We start from the raw sequence: 22,668 nt of genomic DNA on the forward strand, positions 1-22,668 counted from the left end.
AAAACGCGACTCATTTTGTTTGTTAAATTTCTTAATGCATTTTTGTTTTGGGCACTACGAGTATTAAAGTTCTGTTTAATAGCAGTAAAACCACTTTGATCTCCTCCTGTTTGATACTATCGTGACGGCTAATTTTATTTCATTATCTGTAACCACTTCTAATACTTCTAGGAGATATTTGCTACACGTTATCCCTTGTTTCTAGCATTTTCACTGTCAATGAGGCAGGGCAATAAGAGGCTCCTGCCGAGGATGGCAGTGGGACGGTTAAGTAGCCAGTGTCAGGATCTGTCTCCACCAAGACTGCAAACTGTTGCCTGTACTCAGAAGCTATGCCAAAAGGGTGCAGTGACTGCACTCAAAGGGGAAAACAGAAAAAAAAAACCAACCCAAAAGCCGCTATGCGCATTATAGTTAAAACCTACATCTCTTTTTCTTAAAGAGTCTGTGGTCTGGAATGGTAGAGGAGAAGGAGTGGCAGGAAGAGCCTGCTGACGTCTCCTGTTGAATAGCAACGAAGGCGATGAATGCTAAAGTCTTCACCCACTGTATAGTTTGCAGTAGCCAGCTATAAGCAATATTTAGTTTATCAGTTTTTCCATAGGATGTCCTAGTGCAGCATTTGAACAAAGTCAATGGCGTTCCAGTCCGAGGCAGCTGAATTGAACTTCACACACCTTAGAATATACGACATGTTGTATTCTGTATTCTACACCATTTTGTGGTGTAGAAGACAGAAAGTAGGTGTTGTCAGAAGGTCAGTCAGCTGCAACCCATACATATAATAAGTGATCCTTCAGCAGACAACTGCTGTTTTATCTACGGACTGGATATTCATTTAAATGTTTTTGAGTGTTTTTTCTCCAAGCGGATGAGCAAGAAAATAAATGAAGAGTGAAATACAGATGTTCAAATATATATGGCTCATTAATTAGGTGTACAGCAACAGCTTTCAGTGGGTCTCAGATGTGCAAGTAACAATTGAAAATGAGGATTATATTTTAAAACAAAGTTTCCTGTTCTTTAAACATGACAATTTTGTTGTTCTAGATCATTTATTTCAGTAATCAAAAAATCTACATTTTAAAAATCGTTGCTCTTCTCAAATCCCATGAGCAGAACGCATGAATTTTTTTTTCCATTTAAGTTATTTAATAAGCTCTACTGCAAATGTAACATTGCTGTGATTCCAAATGAATTGATCCCTGTATTTTTTAATTAGAACGTGCTCTGTGATTTTAAGAAGAAAATTTGAGTATGCATGTGAGCTTGAAGAAAAGAAAAAAAGATTAAATGGAAAGTTCAGAGTAATCTCGTTAAGTTTCTCATTAAGTCTTGAAGGCTGAAACACTGGCTAGGTTTAAGCTGCCTGTACATAAAGTACCCACCCATACCAGGTGGGTCAAAATGTACTTTCAAGATGAGAGGAGACTGCACGTTTCTGAGCATGGGCAGTGGGTGAGTGAGGTCCCAGGGACCCTTCGGTCCCTCTCCCAAGGCGGAGCGAAGGAAAACAGGTGCCTCCTGTGCTAGGATCGCCCAGGGCTGGCCTCTCCCCATCGCCCTGGCAGTGAAGGGATTTAATAAAGTACTGATGTTTTTCCAGTTGCTGTATTGTCAATAGTAGCGCAGTCTTCTGTAATACAGGCTGCTTCGGATGTGTCTCTGTATGTGGCTATACGTATGTTTAATATATGAAATGCCTCTATTATGGAAATTACTTTATTCCAGCAGATAAACATAGCTGTTATCTTCTGTTACCTAATTAATGCATTTTTATCTTTCTACGTAATGAGGGGGAAAGGTTTTAGAGGAGCTTATGGCGTTTGCTATCAAAATGCACGCTGCATAGAAATGAACTCTTTCGGCCGTTGTTGCTGTAATTGAAGCTTCAACCATAATAGAAAAAAAAAGTTATGAAAAAACGACAAGACCAAAATGATAAAACCCCAGTTGTATTAAAAAAAAAAGTAGGAAAAACCCAGCTGTATATTTTAAAAAAAGTTAAGCCCCCCGTATCAAAACTACAAACTGTCTAAAAAACCAACCATCTAAAATCCCAACCTTGGTAAAAAACCCCAGCTGTTTAAAAAGCAACCATTTTTAAAAGCATAGTATAAAACCCCAAGGGTCGTAACAAACTCAGCCTTCTTAAAAAAAGAAAAAAGAATCTTAACCGTATTAAACCCAACAGCCTAAAACCCCAACCACGTTAAAAATGATCTGTCTAAAGACTAGCTTTATTTACAAAGAGGTATTGAAACCAGCAGTATAAATACCAACCATATTAAACGTCCAAAGTATATATATCTCAATATATTAAAAACCAAACCGTATTAAAAAGCAATCATAGAAAAAGCAAAAATATAAAGAAAAAGTAAAAAAAACCCAACTGTATAAACAACCAGCCATATCAAAATTAACCGCACTAAACCCAACTACATTAAAAACCCACGGCACTGAAAATCAATAATTTAAAAACCAACCATAAAAAAAACCCAACTGTAATGTAAACCAGAGTTCAAAAAAAATTTATATAAAACCCATCCAGGTAAAAGCCCCGCTGTATAAAGACCAACCGTCTAAAAACCCAACCCTATAAAACCAAACAGTGTGAAAAGCCAACAGGATAAAACCGAACTGTACTACAAAGCCAAGGCAGAAAACAGCGAAGTATAACTGGCCAACCATATAAAAAACTAACCATACCAAACAGCAATCGTGTTAAAACCATGTGAAAACCAACCATGTAAAAACCAACTGTATAAAAACCCCACCATATTAAAAACCAACCATGAAAAAAAGTGTAACAGAGCAGCTGTAATTAAAACAACCCATATTAAAAGCAACCATACCAAAAACCAACCTGGTAAAAAACAACCTTGTAAAAACGGTATGAAAACCAGCCATGTAACAAACAGACATATAAAAACCCAACCATATAAAAACCAAACAAAGAAAAAAAAAGTATTAAAAACAACCCCATAAAACCCACCTGGTTTAGAACCAACCACGTGAGAACCAATCATATTTTAACCAACTGTGCAAAAAACAACCGTTGAAAAGCCAATCGTGTAAAAAACCAAATGTGCAAAAAACCACCGTGGAAAAAAACAATCATCTAAAACCCAGCCGCAGAAAAACCCAACAATATGAAAAGCCAACAGCATAAAAACTAACCATATTACAAAGCCAAGGCATAAAAGCCCAACCGTATTAAACAACCGAAGTATAATAAACCAGCCGTACAAAAAACCAACTCTACCAAACCCCAACCGTAGTCAAACCGGCCTTGTAAAAAGCTTGTAAAAAGCAAGATTCTTAAAACGAAATGTGCAAAAACCAGCTGTGTAGGAAACCAACCGCAGTAAAACCAACTGCGTAAAAACCAACGGTATAAAACCCAACCATATAAAAACCTAACCGTACAAAAACCCGACTGTGTGAAAAAACACCTGTATGAAAAACTAATGGTATAAAACCGAACTGTATTAGAAAATGAAGGCATAAATAACCAACCGTATTAAACAGCCCAAGTATAATAAACCAACTGTCCAAAAAAAGCCCAACTGTATCCAGTTGCTTAAAACCCAAAAGTATAGAACACCAACCACAGAAATACCAACTGGATACCAAAAGAAAACTTACAAAAAACCCAACTATATTAAAACTAACCGCATCAAAACCCAACCAAATAAACCACCAACTGTATAAAAACATTCAACTGCATTAAAAATCAATCATATTTAAAAAAACAACAACAAAACAACAACAAACAAACAACTAACCATATTAAACAACCAGTGTGTAAAGAACCAACCAGATAAAAAAAACAACCATATTAAAAAGAACAGGAGGAAAAAACCAAAGGTGTAAAAAAAAGTACAACCCCCCCCCAACCCTGTAGGCAACCAGCCGTATCGGAACAAACGGCACCACAACCAGGCGCTTCAACAACAGCCGCACTGAAGACAAACATTAAAAACCAACTGCAGTGAAAAGCAACCGTATAAACAACTGTGACAAAAAAGCAATTACATGAGAACCAAGTGTATAAAAACCAACTGTTTTAAAACCAAAAGTATAAATAACCAAGCCTTCAAACACCAACTGCCTAAAAAACCCATGCATCTAAGACAACCGACTGGAAAACACAACTGCATGCAAACCGGCAACGTAAGAACACAATCATATTTAAAAAGTAGAATAAACAAGAGTAGAAAAAAGAACAAAAAAAATTTGAAAAACCGTCCAGAAAGCCTCCCATATTAAAAAGCAGCTGTTTAAAAACAAACAGTATAGTAAACAACCAAGGTATAAAAGCCCAGCCATATTTAAGAGCCAAAGTATAATAAACAAAATGTTTAAAACCCAAACGTATTAAACCCAACCATACCAAAACACCAACTGTAATAAAAACCACCAAAAAAAACCCAACTTTTAGAAAAGACAACCTTATAAAAAAACCCACCAAATTAAAATCAATCATATAAGAAGTGTAGAAAAAAGAACTGTATAATAAACAAAAGTTTAAAAATAAACCACGTAAAAAGTACAAAAGCCTAACACTGTTCAACCACGCCAAGAACCAACTATATAAAAAACAACTCTATAAAAAGTATAAAAAACATATATAGAAAAACAGAGTATAAAGTACCAACTGTAGAAAAAAAATCCAAAGTATAAAAACCCCGATCTATAAAAAACCAGCCGTATAAAACAGTATTTAAAAAAACATATAAAACCCCACTGTATCTAAATTGAACCATTAAAAAACCAACCATATAAAAACCCGTGTGTTTAAAAAAATATATTAAATTACCAATCTTATTAAAAAACCCAAAAGTATAAAAACCCAACAACAACAATGTTCATTTCCTGGTGCTCTCCTTTCTGTGATTTCTCCTGGTCAAAAATCAAATTAAAGGTGCGTTCGTTTGACATTCAGCTCGTGGTTTTCAGTGGGCTTTTAAAAATCCATCCCCAGCCCGCGGGAGTCTCTGCCCTCGGCCGGCCCTGGCGTGCCTCATTCTGCGTGAGATGATGGTTTAATCACTGGCCATCTCGCCTCCCCTGGGCAAAAGAAACGCAGCAGCTTGTGCAGAAAATCGGTTATGTACATCCATTGCTGTAGAGCCCGGGCCGCGTTTGGTTGTGGGACTTGCCACGGTCATACACTGACTTAGAGTGTGACGCTGTGAACGTGGCTATGGCAGACTGTCGGAGAAGTGGAGCTGGGGGGGGCGCCAGGGCTTTTTGCCTCACTGCTCTATGGGTTTGACGCTGGTTTAACCCTTTAAATTCAGCTGAGTTGCACTGATTTACACAGATGTTAGTGAGATCGAAGGAAGACACCACTAATAAAGTGGATTTCCAACAATTTTAAAATGGCATGCAAATGCTGAACTGCATCTTTTTAGAGAATTGCATTGTTAGGCTGTGATCCATTTTTGAGTCATGGCAGAGAGGAAACTGTGGCAGAGCTATCATTTTACTGCCGAAAATACTGATCCAGTTCATCTGTGGGATCAGAACAGAATCTGAATGTAATCCTGCTACTGATACGCTGCTACGCTCGCTAGCTGAACTAGTGTATGACCCGAATCTGTAGACATATTCTAAGTAACAGCATTTCAGAACAGGTTCTCGTGCGTATTCACCAGCTCCGAGTGCGTGCGCGTTTCCGGTGGATGCTGTGTCCTGACTTGGGCCTTACCCACAGCAGCGGTCACTGGGGAGCAGAGCGACGAAAGCAGCTTTGGGAAATTGCGTCCCGCTTCCCGGCTGACCACAGAGGAGGAGCGGGCGTCTCTGGGGTTGCGAGTCAGAGCAGAAGCCCTTCCTGAGTCAGGCTGTGAGGGTTGCCAGGGCTCTTGGTGGATCCCCGAGGAAGACTAGAGATACAGCCTCGCTAGGCTACAGTTCATGTTCACAAATATGTTTGTAAATTCCTGCGAAGTCACTCTCGTTCAGCCCCAGGTTATTCCCCGCTGCGGCTGTGGACACGCAGCAGGGGCCTGCCCAGCGGCAGATGGGCTGCGGGGTGGTGGTGATGGTGGTCTGAGGGCTGGGCGGGTCTGCCCGACTCCCAGCTGCCAAGAAAAGCTTTCTTGACCATCAGTTAAAGTGAAGGTGAAAGTTGAGGGAAAATAAATTATCTGTAACTTGAGCAAATGTGATGCAAGTCAGTCACCACAATGTCATGTAGAAACCTGATACCAGTTTTATAAAGTAACTTCTCAGCAGAGCCATGCTTTACAAAATAAGCCACTTTTTAAGACATAAGCAGGACATGTCATTTGAGCTGATGTAATCTACTGTAACATTTAATCTAACTTTTAAAACTCATGTAGTATCGGTGCAGTGTATCAGGACAGTAACCCTTCACATGAATGGACTTGGCAAAGAGAAGTAAAGGTGCTTCCACCAGCAAATCTGGCATGTGTAGGGACTGAATTCTGTAGTGACCTGTCATGCAACCCAGTCCTGTCAAATACATGATTTTCCTTAGCGCACTGTGACAGTAATGTAGGGGCTAGTGGAGACAGAAATAAATAAAGTCACCTCCCCCTTCCTCAGTGGCTCTGCTTCCAGAGTGCCGACGTGATGGGATCGATCTGACTTGGGCGGGGACTGCGTGTTGGGGACGAGGCGAAGGTACAGACCACACGTGATGCCATGTCGTGTCACTCGTGTTCGTTTCATTGCTGTGTAATTGCATTCAGTGAGGGAAAAGTCCCAGTTCTTTCCCAGTGTACGAAAGCCTCTGTTTTCTACAGTAAGGCCCAGGCAGACTGTTCTCTGATCACATAAATATATAAAATGTCCTGTGGGGAGAAAAGTCGCTTTGTCAAAACAATAACTTGATGGTGTGCATGTGCTCTCCCTCTGTCATTTTCGTACTAAGTTTTCTCAGTTTGCTAATCACAGTAAGTTCGATTCGTCTTCTTCGTGCTATAAATGCCCTCTTTGTTTCTATAATTCTCTGTTTTGTAATGCGTCGTACAACGGAGGACAGTGGGAGCTCTGAGCAGCTGTGGAATGGGTTGGCCTGGAGAGGTTGCGGTGTCCCGACGGGTGGAGATACTCGGAACCCAGCTGGACGCGGCCCTGGGGTGGTGCCGTCCCTGCTTGAGCGGGTGGCGTAGGGGATCTCCAGAGGTCACCGCCAGCCTCGCCTGTTCCGCGATTCTGGTTTTAAATCGTGTTTCTGTCGGGTTGGGTTCCTCTCAAAGCCTCATGCCATTAGCTTTAGATCACATGTAATATCCAGCTGTAGTTGTAAGGCCTCGCTAAAATTGTTTTGCATTTTTTTTCAGTGGAAGTGGTCTTTTTCTCAGAAGTAAAATTTTAGTTCCGAGAAAAAGCTTCTGTGATCCTTCTCTCTATGGAAAAGGATATCTACAAAAATTTGTTCATATCAGATTCAGTTACTTTGAATATTTTGTGTTGAGGGTTCGAACACCAGTAGTCCAAGTTCAGGAGGGCTTCCGACTGCGTGGTAGCGGTCTCCTTTTTTCACATACACGGTTCTCTCCACCCTCCTCCAGTGTTTGAAGTTTGTTTGGAGTAATCCCAGCTTTTGTAACCCCGGATTGTAGTTTCCAGGAGAATCCTGTCAGTTACGCACGCTCTGTAAACCCTCACCCATTCTCTAAGCCATGATGCCTCACCTAGGGCGTAAGAAGGCGCTCTTTCACCGTGCCATCCAAGCAGATAAATGCCTTGCATGCATATACCCATGCGTTTCTGTCTGACTTGAGATGATCGCTGGCATTTTTTCCATACTAAGAACCACTCAACTGTAGTCATTTTCCAAACAAAGTCTTCCTTCTAAAACCATTGTCATGTACTGAAAAGGAGTGGGGTCTGCTTAAGGGTTAAGACCTTGTAATTACCAAAGGAAAATAAAGGCATTGCGCAGTTTTATCACATTTTGCTGAAGAATAGGTTTCTGTTCAGAACAACGCATATTTCTTGCTATTTTGCACCCGACTAGTGTATGTATTCCTGATACATGTAATGAGAGAGATTTTCTTTTTTCTCATCTATTTGTAGTAATGCCATGGGCCTAATAAATCTTACCTGCTACCCTCAAAAAGGCAGTAATTGAGACAGATAGAGCTGACACATTTTTTTTTCACCGGGAGATGGTAAGTCGAGCAAATCAGAAGGAAAGCTGTGCCCCATATACACAACCATAGTAATAGTCCAGTTTAGAAGAAATACTATCACCACCTGTAGACCAAAATAAACCTTTTTTCTGTGGAAGGCTTAAGATGACTTTAATCTGTATGCGCCTAATGGTTTACTTTGTATAAAAATGGCAATTATTGTAATGCAGGGTATGAAATTTTGCTAGAATACAAGTAACGTTACGCTGTGTGCTTTAAATGTGGTATTCTGAACAAGTCCAGTGCTCTCTGATACATTGTGCTTCAGTACAGGAGTTCTGCTCTGCAGAAGGTATGCTTATCAAGATGTGATTCAAAAGAAATTACTCCAGAATTAAATTAAACGTGATAAAAAGTCAGTTTACCGTGATACAGTTTGTCAGTGACTCAGCGATGAGGGCAGCAGCTGGAAGAAGGCAGGAGATGAGCTTTCAGGGAGCGCTGTGGGGGCGTGCGAGCCGCTGCGAGGGGAATGCCTTTATGCACTGGAGCTGCAAGATGAAACAGAAGCGGTGGGTCTTTGCCTAGATAATGCGGATAATGAAGTGCTGTGGAAAGTATAGAAGAGTTTATTCAATACAGACTGGCCAAAGTCATCTAGAGCATAGGTTCTGTCTGGATTATAAAAACATCAGCACCCTACTGTTGGGGAAATGAAGAAAACCACTTTTGGAAAATTCATTGAGAATTTGGGGATTTTGTTTTAAATTTGATTTACGTGAAAGCTTACGTGGTGATTACTTCTTACCTTTATCTAAAGTTGAGGAGGGTCCCTAGTATTTCCAGTATAACGCCATGGCAGTATTTGATTCATTTAATAATGAAGTGGTAATAGAAAGTACGATTTCAACCTACTCCAGAAGAACAATAAGTAGGTTTTGGATTTGTAAATATTTCTTTAAAGAAGATCAAGAAAACACTTCAGCAAGAGCTAACCTGAGTCACATGCTTAAACCTGACTGAATTAAGGAGAGAGGAGAATAGCTTTCAAATTAGACATATGCTGAAGTGCTACTCTGATTCTTTTCAAAAAAGAAGATTCTTTTCAAAATCAGGCCTATAACTGCCCATACAACAGCAGTCTTTACAAAATTGCACTCACAAATAATCCCAGCTGTGAGTACAGACTGTCATCCCCTGACTGGCATTTAGAGGAAAAGGCAAAAGCATTTATTTCAGCTCTCGGGTAAATTTGATAACTGAGTCAGGTAATCAGAAGAAGGGTGTATCTCCAGTGACATGTTCCCAAAGTCTGTTTCAGAGTAAAATCAGCCTTTCAGAAAGCTTGAGTGTCATTTCCCTGAGTATTCGCTGAGATATGGGAAGACATTCAAAAAGAGGGATATGCTAATACCCAAAAATAAGTTCATTGCAGCGAACATGGAGCTGCCATGTCTGGCCACTGATGCGATGCCAGCCTGAGTCAGTGTTGACTAGGATTTTTCAGAATACCAATGCCTCTTTGATACTCTCTGAAAATAAGTGAATTAATCTAGATTCAGTCGGTAAACAGCCGTCACAGAAAGTATCAGCTCTAAGGAGTAATTGCTGGTCACACGGCAATTTCACTGCACAGGGCAAAAACATGACTAGAAATGGAGACTGAAATGTTCTTTCAGCTGTGAAGATGTTAGTTAAAGGCTATACTTAGGTATGCAGAAAACAATCTCAGGCCAAATAGTTTGCAGAGTTGTTCCCACGGGCTGTAAATTCCCTCTGAAAAACAGATGAGCCGAGTCACCTGAGAGGAGGGGGACGGGACGCGGCAAACAGCCCCACACGTCCCAGGCCGAGGAAGGCTGAGGTTGATCCTTTCCTTGAGGAGCCATCCGTGGGGGGAGGCAGAGGTGTCCTGTAGAACAGTGCGCCTCAGCTCTCGACGGCATCCAGATTTTTTCCTGTCCCTTTGTGAATAAGATGAAAACAAGTTAGTCATAGGTGGGTAAGCCCTCCTGGCAGGTATGTGAATCTTACAGCAAAGAAGTAAGAGCCTGTGTTGAACAGAAACAAGTAGTTACAGTATTTGGACTATTTTCTGACTTGTAATAAAAAAGACTAAATCAATGAATAACATCAATTTTACATTGGATTAGAACAAGTTACAAAGTGTTTTATTGTTCTCTAGATAGTATCATCGTATTTCTGTTGAGAAGGACTGCAAATGTTCTTTCTCCTCCCCTCCTTTTAATCGTCCAGTAGTCCAGGTGATGATATTGTGCGTTGGAGGTGGGAATGATCGGGGATGCTGCACAGGTACCAGAAGTTTCCTAAACTCCAGCAGTCGTTACAGAGTTGTTTATAGACCATGCAGCCCCCAGCATATTCTGGCAGTGGCACTGGGAGGGCAGCAAGAACTTTAAAGCCTTTACACATAATCCCAAAGGAGAGTTTGAGGGAGAAATACTTGTCACACCTGACAAATGACTGCAGCTTACTCTCCTGCTGGGCTTTGGCCAGTGGGCCTTGCAGCAGTGCTGCTGAGCATCACCAGTGCTTGCTCGCGCTCTCTGCCTCTGAGGCAGTTAATCAAGATTATCTTCTTCTGGCTCAATCTGTGCCAAGGTTTCTAGCCCAAAGGCACTGGAGTAGCTTTTAAACCCCACTTAGCTCTTTGGGGAATCTCCTAATGGCACACATGGTCCTTCTTAAGAACTACATTTATTTACAGGTCACACTGTTTTCTTCTGAATGCTCACAAGCCGTATGTTGCAAAACAAGCATTACAAAATGTTTTAGAAGGCCACGACTTCCCACGGGAACATGCCTGAAAAACGAGCGGGCACAAGTGCGTTTCTCCACGTGCCCTTCGTTGCCCCTAAGCCCCTGGATTTGCAAGCATACCTGGTAGGTAACTGCCTCCTAACCGTTAGGACCTCGTCTTTTTCTTTGCTGGAGTTTTCACTGTGAATTTATCTTTTTATTCAGTGTGTAATTCCTTGTTGTTTCTTGCAAGAGTGGCAACTTTTGAGCAAAGGGGGAAAAGAAATTTAGTTTAAGCACAGTTCTCATTATTACAATATTGTTCTTATTAATGCTGTCTGTGCAGTTTTGTGCCCGTTTGTTTTGGATGTTTCTAAAATCCTCTCATCTGAGCACGTACGTAGAATATAAGCAAGATTTTCTCAAGCACAGAAGAGACTCAGTTTTTGTCTAGTACTACAGCTGTTGTCTTAATAAATAATACTAACAATTGGTCTGTGAGAATTCCTGTAAAATTCTAACTTAATTTTGCTTCTGAATTACCAAGGGTGGCCCTGGAAAAAGACTATCATTTATATCAAGAGTATCATTTGCATTTTCAACGGTAATATAAAATAAACTTAATTCCACTTCATTTCTTCATATAATTTCCTTTGACATATAAACTCATTTTTAATTACAAAGGAAACGTATCTAGTGAAAACACACACGGCAGTTAATCTTATGCCATCATATGGCTGTTTGTCAAAATTTTCATTAACTTAACCAATATTTGATGATGCAAAATTATTTTTCTCTAGTTGGTTGGTTTTCCAGCCTCGTGATTGTACAGCAACGTCTGTAGTATGTCGGCAAGACTAATTTCTTGGCATAGGAAATTGATTTATTTATCAAATTAATGAGTACGTGGAGCCTTTTCCTTGAGGAAAAGAGGCAAGGGGAAGATTAGTACGTTTCCCTCGTGGAAAATAAGGGAAAATGTAATAAATCAGTTAACAGAGATGCTAGAAAAAGGTGAACTAGGTTTAAAAACATGCAGCTTAGATTTGCTTTCAAGAACTTGGAAACTGAAAAGATCCCTCCTCAAACTCTGTATTTGGAACAGGTTAAGAGGGGTAAAACCGAGTCCCTTCTCGGGGCCTGGGACTGAACGTGCCATGGTAATAAGGCTCCTTGTGTCCTTCCCTGGATAAGCCTCAGCCACCCATGTTTGAAGAAGAGGGCGGCTGCTGCCTGCCAGGGGTGGCTGGCATCTTTAGCCTGAACATCTTTTTGGTGATCGCGAATGAAATCTCGGTCGCATTTTGCTGGGCTCTGAACTGATGCCACTGGTTTCCTGCTCTCCTTTGTGTATTATAGTCTGCTGAAGCAACAGCTGAATGCGTGAAGCTCTTGCAGCATCAAGCTTCATCTCACGTGAAGGCAAAGGACGCTTTTGTGCAAATACTGGGGTGCTGCAAAATGTGTAGAAGGGAATTTTCCTTCTGAAAATCAGTTGGACAGTAAAACATGACCCCATAATGTCCTTCAGTCTGGTTTGCAAAATATTCGCTGGTTTGTGGAGCTGATGCTGTAGACTGCATGAAAAGCAAGTGCAGCTCTAAGTGAATTGCCAGCGAGTCTGTTCGAGCACCGTCATGTGGATTTGATAATGTGCTTCTACATATTTAACTTGGCATACGTCTTGGGAATGCTGCTGAGCACATCCAAATGGTTTAGAGAAGTCGTGACAACTTCAATCAATACCTTTTCCTAATTTTCTCGTCTGTGGTTCCATAATAGCACTTTCCAACCAGAGACAGAGGAGAATTTTAAGCGTTGCTGCTATTACTTACATTACAGCCCAGAAGGTTTGCCTGGGTCGGGGCAGGCATTACATTAAACATCCTACAAATACGGACCTGCAAGAAGACCCTGCTGTGAAAAGGTTCCAATCTCAATCTATAAAAAAGGACGTATTGTTATCTACTTGTCGGTATTTGCAATAGAGTCGTTCAGTTATTTTTCTCACAGTATTTAGGAAATCTCTCTGAGAGGCAGGGTTTGAGTTCAGTTCTGCTGTAGCGTCACAGTCCAAAGCCTCAGTGCTGGTTTGTGTGCGTGTATTGCATATGGCCTGCAGGTGGGTGCAGTGAACAAAGTGAAAGGCAGCGTAAATGCAAAGCCTACACTTTGTAAGATTCAGTATTGCAGCTGATTACACCCCCACGTTGTGTCTGTGCTTTCTGGACTCTCTGTCTTTAAAAAAAAATAACACGCAAATAATGTTCACTTTCAGAAAAAGCCATTCTTTCCATTTCAAACCTCATACCCTATGCCGGAAAACACAGTGAACTCTTATAAAAGTGACTGTCCTTGTACTTCTAATGCCAACAGGGATTTATTTTCTTGGTTTCATTAATCCTTATGCCTAATTTTTTTCCTTTTCTTTTTCTTCATTTGGCAAGGCACCAAGATGTTTTTTCTCAATGAGCCAGAAATAGAGCGAGACAGATGCACTGACCACGTGAACGCGAAGGGTATGGTTTCTCTAATGAAAGATAACGTACTTGGGAGAAAGAGTATTTGAAGAATGTGAATAGCAGGTGTTTTGGCAGTGTTCCCTTTTAAGCATACCTGTGTCTGCTCAGAGGTTACTTCCCGAGGAGCAATATTACCAGCTCGCCAAGACAGTTATGAAAACGGCATTTTAGATGCTGGACAACTGGACATCGAGCCGCGTGGCATGCGGGTTTGTGCATCAGCTCTCCCCACCATTTCCAAGTAAGAAAAGCTAAGAAGTTCGTGGTTTCTCCAATTCTTGATGGGGCCTCCTTGGAGCTATTTAATCCCAACTGCACTGAACCTTAAATCTTCGTATTTGGCACCACCCGACTGTAGAAATCATGTATGGTTTAGAACACTTTAGAGAGAGAAAATACCATTAAGCTAAGCGATCCAGTGCTTTTCAGACTGTAGGCTGTGAACCTCTGATGGTCCAGAGTTTAAATGTGAGCCTTGGAAGTTTATTACCACTTAGACAATCCAGTGCACTTTGCTATCAGTTAATAGTTAGCAAAGTCCATGTTTACTTTGAAGAAGCAACATATTAGTATTAATATAAGCAAAAATGATAGCATCTTTTAATACAGATAGTAAATTGTTGAGGATATATTGGTACTGATAGAAGCAGTGTTACATCTTGGTGTGTAAGAAAGGTGCGCTATTTCCCAGAAAATCTCTGACAACTGAGAACTTGCCATTCACTTGAAGGTCATATCACTCATTTCTTCGCTTATTTGTGGTAACTGTTGTTGTGTAAAGGAATGAGAGATGAATAATTATTAGTGAGAAAGGCTAAGATTTTTCAAGCATTATTAACGAATCTGCTAAATATATTTTTATGGAATAAGAATTAACAGTACTCTTTCTAAAAAATCAAGTACCCTTCTATCTTATATATATTTAAAGGGTTCTGAACAGAATATGTAAATGTGTTGCTTTTCTAGGTTGCCATATTGTAATAAACGGAGAAATTCCAGAAGGCTGGTGAGCTAGGCAAATGAGCGATCTGTGAAGTGCGGGACCTACTGCTGCAGATAACTGATGCAAGGACGTTAAGGCCACAGCTGTAGACTCCCTTAGAGGCCGGGCGGGGGGAGTCCAAGGAGACACTTCTGACAGCCTTGTCCTCTTCCAGTTGAGTCACTGTATTGTTTTAGTCTTTTTGTTTGGAAGCTGCAGCTTGCTAGCACACCCAGAGAACAATTTCGCTCCAGATGCTGCCAGGTTTGCACAGAGCGCCGCCTCCGTTGTTACTCTGCAGCGGTAGCTGCGTGCTGTTGGCAGGGCGTCTGCCGTGCAGGGTGTGTGTCTGTCTGCCGTGCAGGCTCTCTGCATGACCGCGGGCTTCCCGGGGAGCAGAGCTGGGGGCCCCAGGGGCTGCGGAGCTGCCCGCCCCGGCAGCACCCCCAGCGCGGCTCGGCAGGCAGCGGGCAGCCTCAGCTCAGCCCTTCTTTCCCCTCCGAGCAGCAGAGAAGCCTTCGTAGCTATTTTTTTAAAAAGAGATAACGTTTAATTTCTTGATTTTGTTCCTGTTACGTGTAGATATGTCTCTCTGCTTGCCTGCATTGAAATATATACCTCTGCGTGTGCTATTGCCATTGTTTGTGAACTGCTTTCAATATTGGATGTATGAGCAACACGCTAGAATGCCTTCAGGCACAAGCACATAAACCATTTACAAGTTTAACTGATGCACACACATCTCCTAATATAATGGGACAGGGAAGATAGATGAATATGGATATGGAAAAGGGACATACGTTTTCAATAAAAGGTAGCAGGACAGAATAGTGAGCGTAAAACTGAAGCAAGAATCAATAAATACCTGGCAAGATACATTATCACTGCACCTTCTAAAGCCTACTATAATCTTACAAAGCAAGGATAAGGAGCTGATTTATATAGGGGGCACTGTAGTCCACATTAAAAGAGGATGGTGAGTGAGAATCGTGTAAGAAAAACAAAACCCATGCAAATCTCAGGGGATCTCTCCCACACAGATTTTTTTGCTTTTCAGTTGAAAAAACAATGTGCAGCAATTCCAAATTTCACATTCTCATTCTCACTCCCTCCTTGTCTACGTTTTTTACCCACTTTTTCAGTGCATGCAGTTCTCGCTGGGGAGTGTGGCCCTCATGGAGTCACTGAGCAAAGCAACTTCTTTAGTCATTAAAAGCCTGTTAAACCTAGGAATCCTCCTGGTGCAAGGAGAATTTGAAGAAATTTGGCCAGAGCAGCCAAAAAGTGTGTGTGTGGGGGGGTGTAATTGGGAACAGCGTGCAGGGCTGTAAATATCAGCAAAGACACGCGGAAAAGACCGTACAAGTGCCAGAAGTAAAACAGATGACGAAAGTCCAGACTTGGTCACAAGTATTTCAGTTACACTTGTTCAGGTTTGGCAGTGAAGTACCGCACTATCTTCTGTCCTACTGAATGGCTTCAGTGAAGCCATAACTGTCTAGATAAATGCGTCACTCCCAGATTTCACTGCTCATCAAGCATATTTTCAGGAACGTTTGAGAGACTTGGATTCAGCTGCTACCCAGATGCAATTAAAAGCTCCTTCTTTTATAGGTGCTACAAGCGTACTCTCTTTATGGTCATCAAAATATTTCCTTTTCCCATATCTATGCCACTAAGAGAAGTCAGTCCAAGTATTTCTTTTTTATACGCTGCCCAAAAAAACCTAATAATTTAGTACAGTTGTTGCACCGGCTGTTTTGTTGTTTGTACTGTTCTAATAACAGATTTATTGCTTATGTCATCTTGTAAGGTTTTCATTAGATCAGCTCAAGCTTCTTAGCACACAAACCTTTCCTCATATTTCTGTCATTCTCATTTTTATTACCATCTGTGGAGAGGAAGGGAAAATGGGGTCACATTGCAGAATGTCATTTGTGTAAAAACAGACGTTTCTGCTTGTAAACAGGATCCGGCTTCCCTGCAGGCAGGCTTGGACTCTAGATAAATAACAGCCTTCTTGAAGCATGATGTTTAAATCTGTCTTTTCTGTCCTTTTTGCTGCAAAACTTCTGGATGGTGAAACACCTTTTTTCTTTCTAAAGTAGGTCCTCTCTCTCTATTTCTTCTACCCGTAGAGTTATTCTCCTGTCCTTACACCTGACAAGCTGTTTCCAGCTCCCTTGATTCAAGGCTCATCTCACCCAGACGTCCGTCATCACCAACAGCAGAGCATTGGTGTTTCAGCCTCCAGCTTGTGTTCAGCTGCTTCACCCCGCGTCCCACCAGGTGGTTCACTCCCCACGTAGTGCAAGGGCAGGATGCTCCTCAGGGCGCAGCAAAGGTACCCTCCGCAGAACTTGGACTATGTTATCAGCCCAGTCTTGACAGTATCAGCATTCAGACAAGTAACCCATGGCGCGTCTCCCCGATATGCGCAGTAGTTTTGATGGATAGTGCGCTCGCACCTTTTAAAACGCTGTTGGAACTTAAGGCGGTGATTTGACTCGGAGACCTCGTAAAATCTTAGATGTACTGAAAGTTGTGTTACCTTAACCCATCTGAAAAACCAACATTCTTACAAGAGGTAATTTTCCTGTGTCACAAATCTCCTGGAAAACGTTTCAAGTTTTGTTCTTAAAAAAGATCATAGAGAAGAAAACGGTATGATTTTATTTATAATGTGTATTGAGGTTTTTTTTACAGTATTATGGCTTATATATCATTTTAAAGCATAAATAGAAAAATAAAACCTGATGATTTAGAAGTATAATGTCAACACTAGTAAAATCTGTCAAATGGTTAATCCCATACTTCTCACTCAAGTAACCGTTTTGAAGTCAAGGAAATTATTCAACTGATAGAAACTAAGAATAATAGGCAGTTTTAAGTATGTTTGACATTTCAGGATAAAATACACTGGAATATACTGTGGGCTTCAGTACTATAAAAGAGCAATTTCTACCTCAATCTAGATACTTGATTTTTTTCCTGCCTATTTCTAAATAACATATTTTGTAAATGTGAACCTGAGCCAAGTGCTCTGATGACTGCAAAAGCTGTCCTCAGTCTTACACAAGTATCACACTGCTTATCTGTAGAAAACGCTTCTTTGCAGTGTTTTTCCCGTTCGTTTCACTCGGGTGGCATCCCAGTGGGTTAAATGGTCAGGCATAACAGCAGGGTGGAGCATTTAATTTCTTCTCTCCTTTCTTTCTTCCCATGCCTCTGCTTCCTATAGCTCCCCTTAAGAGCTCCCTGTTCACAAACTTCCTGTATAAAATGAGAGATTAAGATAAATGAAAAATTATTAATCTCTTCATCTCAATTTCATACCTCTTCTAGCTCACATAATGCAAGAAATCACGCTAAGGAGAGAATATGCATGGGTAACTTCTTGCTGCAGTACCCCAACACTTAGCACGTGTTCTGAAGCAAATGTCGTGGTCAGGAGGAAACTATACAGCTTCTGTTGTCTTCTAATCAACGGGACTTGGATGAATTTTCAGATAGATGACAAAGGCCACAGAGATCAAAAGTGCACATTGAAACAGCGCTCTTTGACATGGGAAGGCCAGTGGCATACTGGCGTCCTTGTCACCACCAATATTAAAATGCATCGATGAGAAAATTATAGGGATGATTTTATATTGAAAAGTAGATGTCCAAAAGATTGCCACCGTACCTCGTTACGGAATACTGCAAAGTCAGGTGCTTCAGTTATTCCGGTAATTTTCTGGTTTGCTCCCTCTTACACAGTAAGCAATTAGAAGCATTGCTGTATCTAATCCTTTAAATGTGTTTCGTTTCTAACACAAATAATCAAAGAAGCTGCAGGTGCTCCTCTCTGGCCTCTCGGGCTTTTCTGAACCCTTTCCAGAAGGCAGTTAACAAAAATGCAGCCTGAGATGCTAGAAGTGACATGTTGCTCCAGCACCGATGTTTTTGGAAAGGAGAGAGCAGGGCTGAGGCTGCTGGCTTCTGTAGGATTGTCATTTTCAGTCCCGTCGGCTTGCCCTAAAATGACACATTTAAAACTGAAGAATTTATCAAGACTTTGCTGAGATTTTTTTGCACGTTGCTTAAGAACTGGATCTATCTCGGCAGAAAACTTGCAGCCTATCCCTTTCACTGAAGGATGTGAAAATGTTTAGCAATTGTTCACAGAAAACGCAGGATGGAAGTGTTGCAAATACAAAGGCATCTCCAGGAGGTCCTGGAGGTACCTGGTGTTCCTCTGTTCCCTTTTGCTGTCAATGACAGCTGACCTACCACTGGTTTTAATGTCCGTAAAGCGTGAGAACTTCATTGGTATCAGTTCCTGGTGGCTTCTTCATTTTCACTTTTCCGTGTGGCTGCGTTGCTTCATTTCTGCCTTGTTTCCATGCTACACTGAGTTTTTGCTGAAGCAATGAATTTATCCTGTTCTTGACTCACTAGAATGATGCAGGCTCTGTTTCACTGGGTGTATTGTACAACACAGGCTGATTGAGTGACACGGTTCCTTGGGGAAGCACAAACGCTGTGTTTCAACCTCATTTAAGGAAAATCTTTTATTTTTCACATTCGTTTTCAAAAAGAAGTTGTTCTGTGAAATGAAACCTGTTCTTCAATGCCTTTGTGACCCAGCCTTTGTATCTTACAGTCACATTCTCTGATGTTTAATAAAGTTAAAGCTGCTATTTAAACTTTTCACTGTATCAGGCACTCCTAATGTCTATTTTCAGTGCAGATCCTTTTGTGCTTAGGAGTGAGCGTTCTTGAGTTTCAGCCTTTGAAAGGAGAATGCTAACGTTTCCTTTCCTCTACCTGGCTACCTGTTCTAATAAATCATATGGAGGTTACTAGCTTTAGGACTTAAATTGCTACACTAAACTCAATTGAGAACAGCTAACAGGATCATAACGGGACATCTAATAGAGACACAGAGAGACAATATGATGACACAAGCCTTGTTGGCTTAGAAAAGTAGGTAAGAAATGCTTTTCAGAGGGAGGAAAATGTCTAATGCCTGGTCTCGCAGCCATCAACAGAGAATTTATCCACACAATACTATTCATACCAGCCAAAGGGGAAAAGAGAAGAATTATGTTAAAATATGGAGTTGAGAACTGGCAGCAAATCTTTAAAACTATGATTTTAAATATCGAAGTTCTTTGGAGCTGCATCTATTGTGTGGGTGGACTCGGTCTCTAGAGAAGCCTCTGAGCAGGAATCCCGGGAGATCCAAGTTTTTAGGAGACTTACACTGCAGTGATTTTTACAGATGGGTACTTCTGAAAGTGCTTTGTAGGAAAAAAGAATTGCTTTAAAGAGAGAAAAGTATATGAGCTATATATAAATGTTTGTGCAGAGAAAGAGAAGTGGCTGCATCTGGAGTGGTTTGGGACTTAGTTTCGCGTCTGAAAAGGTCTGGATGCTGATTTAAATCTTTAACAGCCTTTGGGGGATCTCAGAGAAGTAACCTTTGCTTTCCATTGTCTGGTCAACAGGAGAAAGAGAAAGGAAAAAAAGCAAAGGAATGATGCACAGAAGTTTGGCTCTAAAAAGTTAGACTTCTCTTGTGTGTATTCCTTTCAGTTAGTTTTCTCAGGTGGAATAAATATTGTTATTTGCATTTTAAAGGCAGAAAAACTGAGTTACAGAGTAAAACAGCAGCAGAGCTAGGGACAAACAAAGAGCTGGTTTCTTGTCTAATGCCCTGTCCGTTAGCTGTCACTATCCACACAATATCTGACTACCACATGCTATTAAATGTGAGAGAACAAATGATAAAAAGAGGCACGTGTTATAAATCGCTAATAGAATTTAGCTGTAATTTGAAGTCTTCTAGAAAAGATTAGTCTGAAATCAAAGAGAGATTTGACAGTAAGAGAACCCAAACACATTTTTTTTTCTCAATAAAATCCTAAATGTTCTATGTGAAAATACTACCGTGCTTCTCTAGAGCAGCTGCTTTTCATATGCATCAAGGTCCCTTTCTGTCCTACGAACCACTTCCATCGTGTATTGCCTCCCTGTGCCAAGAATGCAGAGCTCTCGATAAAACAGTCGTTACAGATGGTTTAGAGCAACCATTGACTATATGCTCTTTTGCTCCTCGGGCTGTTTTCTCATTGTCACTATTGCTGTCTCCAATTTATGCTACTAAAATTATATTTAAAATTTTCTTGCCGTAGTAGTACAAAGTTTCAGAAGTGGCCTTTAAGACCTTTAAAAACACTCAAGCAATGAATTAGTCATAATAGTCAAAATAATAGTCAAAAGACCAATTACTAGAAAGTTAGGGATTTTTCAGAGGGAAGAACAGCAAAACAGTTATGGTATCAGCAGGGAAGCAGGAGACGGCCTGCTCTTCCATGGTATCAGCTCTGTGAACCAAACAGTCACAACTACAGAATATTTTCTGGTCATTCAGTCCAAAAAGCTTATGAAGACACCAACTAATTAGGTGTTCTGTGTTTTTTTAAAATAAAAAGCCTAAATAATCCTTTGCTAATACCTTCAAGGCTCTAGAACAATTCCAAATTTACTTGGTATTTAATTATTTCAGATTTAATTCAGCTGAGTATTCATGAGGGATGACTTTTCAATCTTCAAATAATTCATGAGTAGTTATAAAATGTTGTTAGTTGATCCAGTTGTAAGCGGAAGAGGAAATATTCAAAACTAGCTAGTAGATAACTCAATTTGAGGAGGACTGTAGTTTACTTTTTTAAAAAAACGGGATGGTGGGTTAATGAAGTTGTAGTTCTAGTAACCGTTACAATGTTCTTGAGTTTTATGCTGTGTACATTGCAGACCGGTATGAAAACCATTTCTGCGTTTACACGGCTGTTGTCAAACTCAGTAACCACTGTTCTGCCTCAAATTGTTTTGGAGAAACAGAAGATGACATTCACGCAGAACAGATAAAAACCAATGAACTGTGCCAACATTCAGAAAACCAACAGCACGTGCAGGCTGCGTACAGCCAGTACGCAGTTGTCTTCCAGTAACGGGGGAAACGTTGGCTATTTACAGCTCGGGGTTATAAAGCTTCCACTGAATGAACTGTTGCCTATTGGAGATGGAGCCAGCTCTTTGCGTGGGACGGAAAAGCTGCTGAAACCAAAAATACCCTTTATAACCTGTCCCAGCATTGCACCCTGCTAATCCACAGTGAACCTGCAGCAATTCCCCAAACTTTTGTCCGTAACCTTTGTTAATCCAGAGCTTGCTCAAATTAAGGTAAACTCACACTCTTTTAGTCATCCATAGCCAACCTTTGCAGGCACCAAGGCAGAATGTACGAGACTGCATGACTCGGTAAAATGGAAGACAGTCTGCACCTAGGAGGTTTTAAGACTAAAAACTTGGAATTGCTGCTGTGGTCAGGGAAAACAACACAATCCCAACAAGATTCAAAGAGCCATTTTTCTAAAAATAACGAAGGTAAAAGAGAAGAGTTTATTTTGTTGCGTTGTGTCTCCCTTACGCTGTTCAGAGCCCTGGGAAAGTCCACTGCAAAAGGGCTGAACAGAGGCAATGACGGGGCAGAGAGTGGAAGGCAGAGGCAGATGTGGGTCGGAGGTGGGAAATGGGCATTGCCCCGATAGCTGGTGGGCTCCTTACGGCTAACAGGAATTGTAGGTGGAAGTTAAGCAGCATCAATCTTGCTGTAATTCCGTGGTGACTCCTCAGAAAGCCTCCCATTGACCCCATGAAGAGGAGCTTCCCTCTGCCTGGTTTGATAGCTGCCTTTCATGCCCTCAGTAATGCATTGACGCTAATAGATACAGCGCACAGTTGAATATTCACAAATGAGAATAATTCAGTGGATTTTCCTCCTTTCCTTTCAGATGTATCTGAACGGCCGTGTTTTTCACAAAATCCCTCCAAGGATCTCTGGCAGAGATGTAACCTTTTCTAGCCAGCACCTCCACTGCTGATTTTCTTTTTCTCCAGTAATTCTAGCTAAGAACACTTGCAATGTCTGTTAGACACCACTGCAGCCAAGTGAAATAACTCTTCCCATTTGGCCAGTAGGAATATTTTAGCTGTGTTGGGAGCAGCCTGGTGTTTTGCAGTCTGGTGACATACTGCAGGGGGTCAGCATGAGGAAAAACAGACATAAATCTTCCACGTTTACCATTAAGCGTGTGCTCATTTTTTAGCAATCTTTTCTCGAGAAACCTATTGCACTTGGCAGCTTGGTTGATTCACTCCATGTTATGAATGGAAGCAGTCACAGCATCACCCGTGCTTTGAGATTGCTTAGGAGCACCTATTGTTTTATGTTACAGGGTTT

The 22,668-nt window shown here is 41.0% G+C and overlaps 1 long non-coding RNA gene across 2 annotated transcripts in view; it reads left to right on the forward strand.

Annotated features, from left to right (window-relative positions):
• LOC148055543 (uncharacterized) overlaps positions 1-16,982 on the forward strand; it is a 276,819-nt gene extending 259,837 nt beyond the window's left edge. For both annotated transcript variants that reach the window (XR_015705312.1, XR_015705313.1), the window contains exon 12: positions 16,517-16,982. This is a non-coding gene — a long non-coding RNA (uncharacterized LOC148055543). The remainder of the gene's footprint in view (positions 1-16,516) is intronic.
• Positions 16,983-22,668: the final 5,686 nt, after the last annotated feature.

This window comes from Nipponia nippon, unplaced genomic scaffold (genome assembly GCF_047370975.1).
Source record: "Nipponia nippon isolate SJK-2023a ecotype South Korea unplaced genomic scaffold, ASM4737097v1 scaffold_21, whole genome shotgun sequence".
Lineage (NCBI taxonomy): Eukaryota > Metazoa > Chordata > Aves > Pelecaniformes > Threskiornithidae > Nipponia > Nipponia nippon.